Source organism: Mobula birostris, unplaced genomic scaffold, assembly GCF_030028105.1.
Source record: "Mobula birostris isolate sMobBir1 unplaced genomic scaffold, sMobBir1.hap1 scaffold_2084, whole genome shotgun sequence".
In the NCBI taxonomy this organism is placed as follows: Eukaryota; Metazoa; Chordata; class Chondrichthyes; order Myliobatiformes; family Myliobatidae; genus Mobula; species Mobula birostris.
Genome location: NW_027275132.1, coordinates 1 through 12,371, shown reverse-complemented (window position 1 = coordinate 12,371; position 12,371 = coordinate 1). Strand labels below are relative to the sequence as shown.

The window sequence follows — 12,371 nt, the reverse complement described above, 5'->3', positions numbered from 1 at the left end:
CTCTGTCTCCCTGGCTCCCTCTCTCTCCTCGTTCCCCTCTCACTCTTTCCCCCTCCCTCTCTCTTCCCCCTTCCTCCCTCGTTCCCTCCCTCTCACCCCCTCACTCTTCCCCCTCCCTCGTTCCCTCTCTTCCCCTCTCTCCCTCGTTCCATCTCACTCTTTCCCCCTTGCTCCCTGTCTCTCCCCCTTTCATTCTCTCTCCCTCTTTCCCTCTCTCTTCCTCTCTCTCCCTCGTTCCCTCTCACTCTTTCCCCCTCTCTCCCTCGTTCCCTCTCACTCTTTCCCCCTCTCTCTCCCTTGTTCCCTCTCACTCTTCCCCCCTTGCTCACTCTGTTTCTCCCCCCTTTCATTCTCTCTCCCTCTTCCCCTCTCACTCTTTCCCCCTCGCTGCCTCTGTCTCTCCCCCTTTCATTCTCTCTCCCTCGTTCCCTCCCTCTCCCTTGTTCCCTCTCTCACCCCCTCACTCCCCCCTCGTTCCCTCTGTTCCCCCTCTCTCCCTCGTTCCCTCTCACTCTTTCCCCTCTCGCTCCCTCTGTCCCTCCCCCTTTCATTCTCTCTCCCTCTTCCCCTCTCTCTCCCTCGTTCCCTCTCTCTCACCCCCTGTCTCTCTCTCCCCCTGCCCCATGAGCTCAGAAAACGGTGTAGTCCTGGCTCCAGGCCGGAGCCTGCGTGCCGGCGACCAGGGCGTAGGCCTCGGGCTGGATGCGGTGGGGACGCGCAGTACCAGCCGGTCGTCTGCGCCCTCACCGTTCGCCTGCAGCCTGCGGCGGAGGTCGGGCAGGCTCGGCCGCAGCCCTGGCTTCCACGCCCAGCACTGCCTCATCAGCCTGTACCTGTGAGGGAGGGAGGGAGGGAGAACGGAGAGAGAGAGAGAGTGTGGACGCGGAGGGGGAGGAGGTGGGAGGGGAGAGTAAAGGAGGTACATGGACAGAGAGGAGAGGGGGATGAAGGAGAGCGGGGAGGGAGGTGTGGGGAGAAGGAGACAAGGATAGCGAGTGGGGAGGGAGGGAGAAGGGGAGCGAGGAGAGGGACGTTAGACAGCGTTGGGCCACGGGAGATCAAGCTGATTAGTTTCACTGCGGAGGACTGATCAGGCCGGGGTGGCAGACGGAATCTACACAGACTTTAACAAGGCCATTGACAAGGTCCCAGATGGTAGACCATGCTGGAAGATAGTGAGGGACAGGGGGAGATCGTGTGTGACCCAGGGAGATCTGTCTGACTGATTTGAAACCGGAGGGCTGATCAGTCTGGGGCAGTAAATGTAATCTACACAGACTTTAACAAGGCCATTGACAAGGTCCCAGATGGTAGACCATGCTGGAAGATAGCGAGGGACAGAAGGAGATCCTGTGTGACCCAGGGAGATCTGTCTGATTGATTGAAACCGGAGGTCTGATCAGCCTGGGGTGGTAGATGTAATCTACACAGACTTTAACAAGGCCATTGACAAGGTCCCAGATGGTAGACCATGCTGGGAGATCGTGTGCAACCCAGGGAGATCTGTCTGACTGATTTGAAACCGGAGGGCTGATCAGTCTGGGGCAGTAAATGTAATCTACACAGACTTTAACAAGGCCATTGACAAGGTCCCAGATGGTAGACCGTGCTGGAAGATAGCGAGGGACAGAGGGAGATCCTGTGTGACCCAGGGAGATCTGTCTGACTGATTTGAAACCGGAGGACTGATCAGCCTGGGGTGGTAGATGTAATCTACACAGACTTTAACAAGGCCATTGACAAGGTCCCAGATGGTAGACCATGCTGGGAGATCGTGACGGACGCAGGGAGATCTGTCTGACTGATTTGAAACCGGAGGATGGATCAGTCTGGGGAGGTAGATGGAATCTACACAGACATTAACAAGGCCATTGACAAGGTCCGAGATGGTAGACCATGCTGGGAGATCGTGTGCGACCCAGGGAGATCTGTCTGATTGATTTGAAACTGAAGGACTGATCAGGCCGGGGTGATAGATGTACTCTACACAGACAAGGTCCCAGATGGTAGGCCATGCAAGATAGCGAGGAAGACAGGGAGATCTGTCTGACTGATTTGAAACCGAAGGACTGATCAGTGTGGGGCGGTAAATGTAATCTACACAGACTTTAACAAGGCCATTGACAAGGTCCCAGATGGTAGACCATGCTGGAAGATAGCGAGGGACAGGGGGAGATCGTGTGTGACCCAGGGAGATCTGTCTGACTGATTTGAAACCGGAGGACTGATCAGCCTGGGTGGTAGATGTAATCTACAGCTCCCAGACGGTTGGTGGCAAATGCAGTTTAATTTTGGTAAGTACGAGGTGTCGCGTTCTGGGAACACACAGCAGGGTGGGACTTTCACAGCAGAGTAGGATCCTGAGCAGTCTTGTAGAACAGAGGGACCCAGGGGTACAGGGACACAGTTCCCTGAAAGTGGGATCACAGGTAGGCGGGGACCCCGGGGAGTGTTGTAGAACATAGGGACCCAGGGGTATGGAGACACGGTTCCCTGAAAGTAGAGTCTCAGGTAGACGGGGACCACGGGAGCGTTGTGGAACAGAGGGACCCAGGGGTACGGGGGACACGGTTCCCGAAAGTGGAGTCACGGGTAGACAGGGACCCCGGGGAGTGTTGTAGAACAGAGGGACCCAGGGGTACAGGGACACGGTTCTCCGAAAGTGGGGTAGACGGGGACCCCGGGGAGTGTTGTGGAACAGAGGGACACAGGGGTACGGGGACAGGGTTCCCCGAAAGTGGAGACAGAGGTAGACAGGGACCCCAGGGAGTGTCGTGGAACAGGGGGGACCCAGGGGTACGGGGACACGGTTCCCTGAAAGTGGAGTCGCAGGTGGACGGGACGGTGAAGAAGGCGTTCGACACGCTGCCCTTCATCAGTCAGGACACTGAGTACGGGAGTCAGGGGGGGGTCACGTCCCAGTTGTACGAGACGTCGGTGAGGCCGCACTGGGAGTACGGTGTTCGGTTTCGGTCGCCCCGCTGTAGGAAAGATGCCGCTGAGCTGGAAAGAGCGCGGAGGGAGATTTACGAGGATGTCGCCGGGACTCGAGGGACTGAGTGACGGAGAGAGGTCGGGCAGGTTGGGACTTTATTCCTTGGAGCGTAGGGGTGACCTTACAGAGGTGTGTAAAACCACGAGGGACACAGATAGGGTGAGTGTGCACAGTCTTTTCCCCAGGGTCGGGGAATCCAGAACCAGAGGGCACAGGATTGAGGTGAGACGGGAGAGAGATTTAATAGGGACCCGAGGGGCAACTTTTTCACCCAGAGGGTGGTCTGTCTGTGGAAGGAGCTGCCTGGGGAAGTGGTCGAGGCAGGGACATTAACGACACTCAGACAGGGACACGGATAGGGAAGGTTTAGAGGGATACAGTGGGACAATGGGGACCAGCTCGGATGCAGGACGCTGGGCAGGGTGCAGCGGCTGAATCCGGGGGTCCGGAAGGAGGGTCCCGGGCGACACTCACAGCAAGGAGCGACACGTTGCTGGCTGGCTGATCCGACGGCCCTCTGGAGAAACGGCAGGACAGAGCTGGGTGCAAGATCTCCGTAAGGAGGGGCACCTGCGGGTGGGGTGGTAGAGAGAGAGATAGGGGGGGAGCGGAGGGGCGGAAAAGAGGAGGGTGGGAGAGGAGAGAGCGGGGCAGGCAGGGGTAGGACAGTGAGAGCGCGGAGGGAGAGAGAAGGGAGGGAGTGCGACAGAGGGGCAGAGAGGATGAGTGCGGAGGGAGAGAATAGAGGGGGGGTGGACAGAGAGAGAGAGGGGGGGAATGGAATAGGAATTGAGAAGGGGAAGGGTGAGGGACGAGGAACGGTGAGAAGTGAGGGGGTAGGAAAGCGGAGGAGAGGGAGAGGGGACAGACACACCATATTAGATGGTAACAGAACATGCTCGGAAGTGGGCTGACGCGGTGTCGAGCGGCGAAGTGGGAGGGGCAGTGGGGAGGGGGGGCGGTGTCACTCACCGAGCGTAATCATCTCGAAGAGTAAAATCCCGAAAGACCAGCTGCCGAGTGAGGAAAGCAAAGTCAATACGACAGCATCTCACCCCCCTCCCTCCCCCGGTCTCCGTCAACCCCTCCCTCCCCTACACCCCTCCCCGTCTCCTCACCCCCTCCCTCCCCTACACCCCTCCCCGTCTCCGTCAACCCCTCCCTCCCCTACACACCTCCCCATCTCCATCACACCCTCCCTCCCGTGCACCCCTCCCCGTCTCCGTCACCCCCCCTCCCTCCCCTACACCCCTCCCCGTCTCCCTCACCCCCTCCCTCCGCTACACCCCTCCCCGTCTCCGTCAACCCCTCCCTCCCCTACACCCCTTCCTGTCTCCGTCACCCACTCCCCTACACCCCTCCCCGTCTCCGTCACCCCCTCCCCCTCCCCCCTACACCCCTCCCCATCAAACCCCTCCCTCCCCTACACCCCTCCCCCGTCTCCGTCAACCCCTCCCTCCCCTACACAACTCCCCGTCTCCCTCACCCCCTCCCTCCGCTACACCCCTCCCCGTCTCCGTCACCCCCCTCCCTCCCCTACACCCCTCCCCGTCTCCCTCACCCCCTCCCTCCGCTACACCCCCTCCCCGTCACCCCCTCCCTTCCCTACACTCCTCCCCGTCTCTGTCAACCCTCCCTCCCCTACACCCCTCCCCATCTCCATCACCCCCTCCCTCCCCTACACCCCTCCCCGTCTCCGTCACCCCCTCCGTCCCCTACACACCTCCCCATCTCCATCACACCCTCCCCTCCCGTGCACCCCTCCCCGTCTCCGTCACCCCCTCCTCCCCTACACCCCTCCCCGTCTCCATCACCCCTCCCTCCCTGTCTCCGTCACCCCCTCCCTCCCCTACACCCCTCCCCGTCTCCCTCACCCCCTCCCTCCGCTACACCCCTCCCGTCTCCGTCAACCCCTCCCTCCCCTACACCCCTTCCTGTCTCCGTCACCCACCTCCCTCCCCTACACCCCTCCCCGTCTCCGTCACCCCATCCCTCCCCTACACCCCTCCCCATCAACCCCTCCCTCCCTACACCCCTCCCCGTCTCCGTCAACCCCTCCCTCCCCTACACAACTCCCGTCTCCCTCACCCCCTCCTCCGCTACACCCCTCCCGTCTCCTCCGTCACCCCCCTCCCTCCCCTACACCCCTCCCCGTCTCCCTCACCCCCTCCCTCCGCTACACCCTCCCCGTCACCCCCTCCCTTCCCTACACTCCTCCCGTCTCTGTCAACCCCTCCCTCCCCTACACCCCTCCCCCATCTCCATCACCCCCTCCCTCCCCTACACCCCTCCCCGTCTCCGTCACCCCCTCCGTCCCCTACACACCTCCCCATCTCCATCACACCCTCCCTCCCGTGCACCCCTCCCCGTCTCCGTCACCCCCTCCCTCCCCTACACCCCTCCCCGTCTCCATCACCCCCTCCCTCCCTGTCTCGTCACCCCCTCCCTCCCCTACACCCCTCCCCGTCTCCGTCACCCCTCCCTCCCCTACACCCCTCCCCGTCTCCATCACCCCCTCCCTCCCTGTCTCCATCACCCCCTCCCTCCCCTACACCCCTCCCCGTCTCCATCACCCCCTCCCTCCCTGTCTCCGTCACCCCTCCCTCCCTGCACCCCTCCCCATCTCTGTCACACCTTCCCTTCCCTACACCCCTCCCCTTCTCCGTCACCCCCTCCTCCCCTACACCCCTCCCCGTCTCATCACCCCCTCCCTCTCCTACACACCTCCCCGTCTCCGTCACCCCCTCCCTCCCCTACACCTCTCCCCGTCTCCGTCAACCCCGCCCTCCCCTACACACCTCCCCGTCTCCGTCACCCCCTCCCTCCCCTACACCCCTCCCCGTCTCCGTCACCCCCTCCCTCCCTACACTCCTCCCCGTCTCTGTCAACCCCTCCCTCCCCTACACCCCTCCCCGTCTCCATCACCCCTCCCTCCCTACACCCCTCCCCGTCTCCGTCACCCCCCTCCGTCCCCTACACACCTCCCCATCTCCATCACACCCTCCCTCCCTGCACCCCTCCCCGTCTCCGTCACCCCCTCCCTCCCCTACACCCTCCCTGTCTCCGTCACCCCCTCCCTCCCCTACACCCCTCCCCGTCTCCGTCACCCCTCCCTCCCCTACACCCCTCCCCGTCTCCATCACCCCCCTCCCTCCCTGTCTCCGTCACCCCCTCCCTCCCCTACACTCCTCCCCGTCTCCGTCAACCCCTCCCTCCCCTACACCCCTCCCGTCTCCGTCACCCCCTCCCTCCCTACACTCCTCCCCGTCTCTGTCAACCCCTCCCTTCCCTACACCCCTCCCATCTCCATCACCCCCTCCCTCCCCTACACCCCTCCCCGTCTCCGTCACCCCCTCCGTCCCCGTCTCCCTCACCCCCTCCCTCCCCTACACCCCTCCCCGTCTCCGTCACCCCCTCCTCCCCTACACCCCTCCCCATCTCCGTCACCCCTCCCTCCCCTACACCCCTCCCCGTCTCCGTCACCCCCTCTCTCCCCTACACCCCTCCCCATGCTCGCCACCCCACCCCGTCACCCTCCCTCCCTACACACCTCCCCATCTCCCATCACACCCTCCCTCCCCTGCACCCCTCCCCGTCTCCGTCACCCCCTCCCTCCCTACACCCCTCCCCGTCTCCATCACCCCCTCCTCCCTGTCTCCGTCACCCCCTCCCTCCCTACAACCCCTCCCCGTCTCCGTCACCCCCTCCCTCCCCGTCTCCGTCACCCCCTCCCTCCCTGTCTCCGTCACCCCCTCCCTCCCCTACACTCCTCCCCGTCTCCGTCAACCCCTCCTCCCTACACCCCTCCCATCTCTGTCACACCTTCCCTTCCCTACACCCCTCCCCTTCTCCGTCACCCCCTCCCTCCCCTACACCCCTCCCCGTCTCCGTCAACCCCTACCTCCCCTACACCCCTCCCCGTCTCCATCACCCCCCTCCCTCCCCTACACACCTCCCAGTCTCCGTCACCCCCTCCCTCCCCTACACCTCTCCCCGTCTCCGTCAACCCCTCCCTCCCCTACACACCTCCCCGTCTCCGTCACCTCCTCCCTCCCCTACACCCCTCCCCCGTCTCCGTCACCCCCTCCGTCCCCTACACCCCTCCCTGTCTCCGTCACCCCCCTCCCTCCCCGTCTCCGTCACCGCTCCCTCCCCTACACCCCTCCCCGTCTCCGTCACCCCCTCCCTCCCCTACACCCCCTCCAGTCTCCCTCAACCCCTCCCTCCCCGTCTCCGTCACCCCCTCCCTCCCCTACACCCCTCCCCGTCTCCGTCAACCCCTACCTCCCCTACACCCCTCCCCGTCTCCATCACCCCCTCCCTCCCCTACACACCTCCCCGTCTCCGTCACCCCTCCCTCCCCTACACACCTCCCCGTCTCCGTCACCTCCTCCCTCCCCCTACACCCCTCCCCGTCTCCGTCACCCCCTCCGTCCCCCTACACCCCTCCCTGTCTCCGTCACCCCCTCCCTCCCCGTTCCGTCACCCGCTCCCTCCCCTACACCCCTCCCCGTCTCCGTCACCTCCCCTCCCTCCCCTACACCCCTCCCAGTCTCCCTCAACCCCCTCCCTCCCCGTCTCCGTCACCCCCTCCCTCCCCTACACCCCTCCCCGTCTCCGTCAACCCCTACCTCCCCTACACCCCTCCCCGTCTCCATCACCCCCTCCCTCCCTACACACCTCCCCGTCTCCGTCACCCCCTCCTCCCCTACACCTCTCCCCGTCTCCGTCAACCCCTCCCTCCCCTACACACCTCCCCGTCTCCGTCACCTCCTCCCTCCCCTACACCCCTCCCCGTCTCCGTCACCCCCTCCGTCCCTACACACCCCTCCCTGTCTCCGTCACCCCCCTCCCTCCCCGTCTCCGTCACCGCTCCCCTCCCCTACACCCCTCCCCGTCTCCGTCACCCCCTCCCTCCCCTACACCCCTCCCAGTCTCCTCAACCCCTCCCTCCCCGTCTCCGTCACCCCCTCCCTCCCCTACACCCCTCCCCGTCTCTGTCACCCCCTCCCTCCCCTACACCCCTCCCTCCCCTACACCCCTCCCCGTCTCCGTCACCCCCTCCCGCCCCTACACACCTCCCGTCTCCGTCACCCCCTCCCTCCCCTACACCCCTCCCCGTCTCCGTCACCCCCTCCGTCCCCTACACCCCTCCCTGTCTCCGTCACCCCCTCCCTCCCCGTCTCCGTCACCGCTCCCTCCCCTACACCCCTCCCCGTCTCCGTCACCCCCTCCCTCCCCTACACCCCTCCCAGTCTCCCTCAACCCTCCCTCCCCGTCTCCGTCACCCTCTCCCTCCCCTACACCCCTCCCTCCCCTACACCCCCTCCCCGTCTCCGTCACCCCCTCCCGCCCCTACACCCCTCCCCGTCTCCGTCACCCCCTCCCTCCCCTACACCCCTCCCCATCTCCGTCACCCCCTCCCTCCCCGTCTCCGTCCACCGCTCCCTCCCCTACACCCCCTCCCGTCTCCGTCACCCCCTCCCTCCCCTGCACCCCTCCCCGTCTCCGTCACCCCCTCCCTCCCCTACACCCCTCCCCGTCTCCATCACCCCCTCCCTCCCTACACACCTCCCCGTCTCCGTCACCCCCTCCCTCCCCTACACCTCTCCCCGTCTCCGTCACCCCCTCCCTCCCAACACCCCTCCCTGTCTCCTACACCCCTCCCTCCCTTACACCCCTCCACGTCTCCGTCACCCCCTCCCTCCCCTACACCCCTCCCCGTCTCCGTCACCCCCTCCCTCCCCCGTCTCCGTCACCCCCTCCCTCCCCCACACCCTTACACATCAGTCTTGCCGGTGAGGGTGTGCTTCATGAGGCTCTCTGGGGACTGCCACTTCTGGGGGGTGCCCCGGTCTGCGGGGGGCGTCCCTGGTGGTCTGTATCTTGAAGGGGACGTGGAGGCCACAGAGCTTGGCGGTGAGGTTCTCTCCCAGGAGAATATTCCTTGCCCCCACGTTCCCGTGTATGAGTCCGTTCGCGTGGAGAAATTCCTGCAGCGGGGGGGGAGAGGGAAGTTTACTGTCCGGGGACGGAGGGGGGTGGGATTTCTGGGAACTTTTCAGGGGTGGAAAGACCGTGCGCATATACGAAGCCTCCAGGGACAGAGAGGATGTTATACACTGAAGAAGTTTTTGGGATAGAGGCGTTTTAAAACCTTGGATCAGGTTGTATCAGGGAGGTGTGCAAACTGGGGCAGATTTCAGGACCAAGTCGGAGTTCCAGACTCCGGGATATTTCGGCCACGGTGCGGGAATTTTCAGGGATAGGAGGCCTTATACTTTATACTCGCCAAACAACTGATACTAGAGCGTACAATCATCACAGTGATATTTGATTCTGCGCTTCCTGCTCCCTGGAGTACAAATCGATAGTAAATATTAAAAATTTTAATTATAAATAGTAAATAGAAAAATGGAAGTAAGGTAGTGCAAAAAAAAACCGAGAGGCAGGTCCGGATATTTGGATCCAGATCCGGGTCAGGATCCGTTCAGCAGTCTTATCACAGTTGGAGAGAAGCTGTTCCCAAATCTGGCCGTGCGAGTCTTCAAGCTCCTGAGCCTTCTCCCGGAGGGGAGAGGGATGAAAAGTGTGTTGGCTGGGTGGGTCGTGTCCTTGATTATCCTGGCAGCACTGCTCCGACGGCGTGCGGTGTAACTGAGTCCATGGACGGAAGATTGGTTTGTGTGATGTGCTGGGCCGTGTTCACAATCTTCTGCAGCTTCTTCCGGTCTTGGACAGGACAACTTCCATACCAGGTTGTGATGCACCCTAGGAGAATGCTTTCTACGGTGCGTCTATAAAATTAGTGAGGGTTTTAACCAAATTTCTTTAGTTTTCTCAGGAAGTAAAGGCGCTGGTGGGCCTTCTTGGCAAGTGAACTCTGCTTGATTGGACAAAGTCAGGTCATTTGTGATACTGACCCCGAGGAACTTAAGCTTTTGACCTGTTCCACTTGCGCACCACCGATGTAAATTGGGTCGTGCGGTCCGCTACTCCTTCTGAAGTCAACAACCAATTCCTTCGTCTTGCTGACGTTGAGGGATAGGTTATCGGCTTTGTAGGAACGTTGGGAATTACGGGAGACCTGGGAGGATTGGTGACGGTGAGGACAGTATGAGTGAGGTTGATGTTCTGGAGCATGTTGATATTAAGGGAGGGAGGTGTTGGAGTTGTTAAAATACATTAGGACGGATAAGTCCCCGGGGCCTGACGGAATATTCCCCAGGCTGCTCCACGAGGAGAGGGAAGAGATTGCTGAGCCTCTGGCTAGGATCTTTATGTCCTCGTTGTCCACGGGAATGGTACCGGAGGATTGGAGGGAAGTGAATGTTGTTCCCTTGTTCAAAAAAGGTAGTAGGGATAGTCTGGGTAATTATAGACCAGTGAGCCTTACGTCTGTGGTGGGAAAGCTGTTGGAAAAGATTCTTAGAGATAGGATCTATAGGCATTTAGAGAATCATGGTCTGATCAGGGACAGTCAGCATGGCTTTGTGAAAGGCAGATCGTGTCTAACAAGCCTGATAGAGTTCTTTGAGGAGGTGACCAGGCATATAGATGAGGGTAGTGCAGTGGATGTGATCTATATGGATTTTAGTAAGGCATTTGACGAGGTTCCACACGGTAGGCTTATCAGAAAGTCAGAAGGCATGGGATCCAGGGAAGTTTGGCCAGGTGATTCAGAATTGGCTTGTCTGCAGAAGCAGAGGGTGGTGGTGGAGGGAGTACATCCAGATTGGAGGGTTGTGACTAGTGGTGTCCCAGCAAGGATCTGTTCTGGGACCTCTACTTTTCGTGATTTTTATTAACGACCTGATGTGGGGTAGAAGGGTGGGTTGGCAAGTTTGCAGACGACACAAAGGTTGGTGCTGTTGTAGATAGTGTAGAGGATTGTCCAAGATTGCAGAGAGACATCGACAGGATGCCGAAGTGGGCTGAGAAGTGGCAGATGGAGTTCAACCCGGAGAAGTGTGAGGTGGTACACTTTAGAAGGACAAACTCCAAGGCAGGAACAAAGTAAATGGCAGGATACTTGGTAGTGTGGAGGAGCAGAGGGATCTCGGGGTACATGTCCACAGGTCGCTGAAAGTTGCCTCACAGGTAGATAGGGAAGTCTATGACACATTGCGTGGAGAGTATCGTTACAGTGGCGTAGGCACTGGAGGTGCGGTTCAGAGACAGACAGTGGTGTGGGCAGTAGACAAAAGAGCTGATTGTGGACTTCAGGAAGGGCAAGATGAAGGAACACAGAGATTAAGGCAGCTAGGGCTTTACTCTTTGGAGAGAAGGAGGATGAGAGGAGACATGATAGGGTGTACAAGATAATAAGAGGAATAGATAGAGTGGATAGCCAGCGCCTCTTCCCCAGGGCACCACTGCTCAATACAAGAGGACATGGCTTTAGGGTAAGGGGTGGAAGTTGAAGGGGGATATTAGAGGAAGGTTTTTACTCAGAGAGTGGTTGGTGCGTGGAATGCACTGCCTGAGTCAATGGTGGAGGCAGATACACTACTAGACAGCTATATGGAGGAATTAAAGGTGGGGGGTTATATGGAAGGCAGGGTTTGTGGATCGGCACAACATTGTGGGCCGAAGGGCCTGTACTGTGCTGTACTGTACTATTCTATGTTCTATGTATACCAGTCCTCATAGAGAGATCAGAAGTGGAGAGAGTGAGCAGCTTCAAGTTCCTGGGTGTCAAGATCTCTGAGGATCTAACCTGGCCCCAATATATCGATGTAATTATAAAGAAGGCAAGACAGCAGCTATACTTTATCTGTAGAGATTGGGCATGTCAACAAATACAGTCAAAAACTTCTGTAGTTGTACTGTGGGAGCATTCTGACAGGCTACATCACTGTCTGGTATGGAGGGGCTACTGCACAGAGCCGAGAGAAGCTGCAGAGGGTTGTAAATCTAGTCAGCTCCATCTTGGGTACCAGCCTACAAAGTACCCAGGACATCTTCAGGAGCGGTGTCTCAGAAAGGTAGCGTCCATTATTAAGGACCTCCAGCACCCAGGACATGCCCTTTCTCACTGTTACCATCAGGGAGGAGGTACAGAAGCTGAAGGCACACACTCAGGCGATTCAGGAACATGCTCCTTCCCCTCTGCCGTCCGATTCCTGAATGACATTGAAGGTTTGGACACTACCTCACTTTTTTTTTAATATACACTATTTCTGTTTTTGCATATTTTTAAAAAATGAACTGCCCAATCCTTTTTTTTTTGTTCATTTAAAATTCCAATTTTTTTTTCCTTCCTTTTCATGAACTGACAAGAGGAGAATCGCTGGTTTTTAAAATTTTGTATTTTACACTAGCTTAACAATATGTACGATTTTGGTAATGTCTATCTTAATCTCAGTTTGTATTG

The 12,371-nt window shown here is 59.7% G+C and overlaps 1 long non-coding RNA gene across 1 annotated transcript; it reads right to left on the bottom strand.

Annotated features, from left to right (window-relative positions):
* Positions 1 to 573: 573 nt before the first annotated feature.
* LOC140192671 (uncharacterized) lies at positions 574 to 8,984 on the bottom strand. The gene is made up of 4 exons (XR_011884398.1): positions 8,779 to 8,984; positions 3,968 to 4,008; positions 3,470 to 3,565; positions 574 to 833 (listed from the first exon to the last, which is right to left on the bottom strand). It is a non-coding gene; the product is annotated as an uncharacterized lncRNA (long non-coding RNA).
* Between the last annotated feature and the right edge of the window lie 3,387 nt (positions 8,985 to 12,371).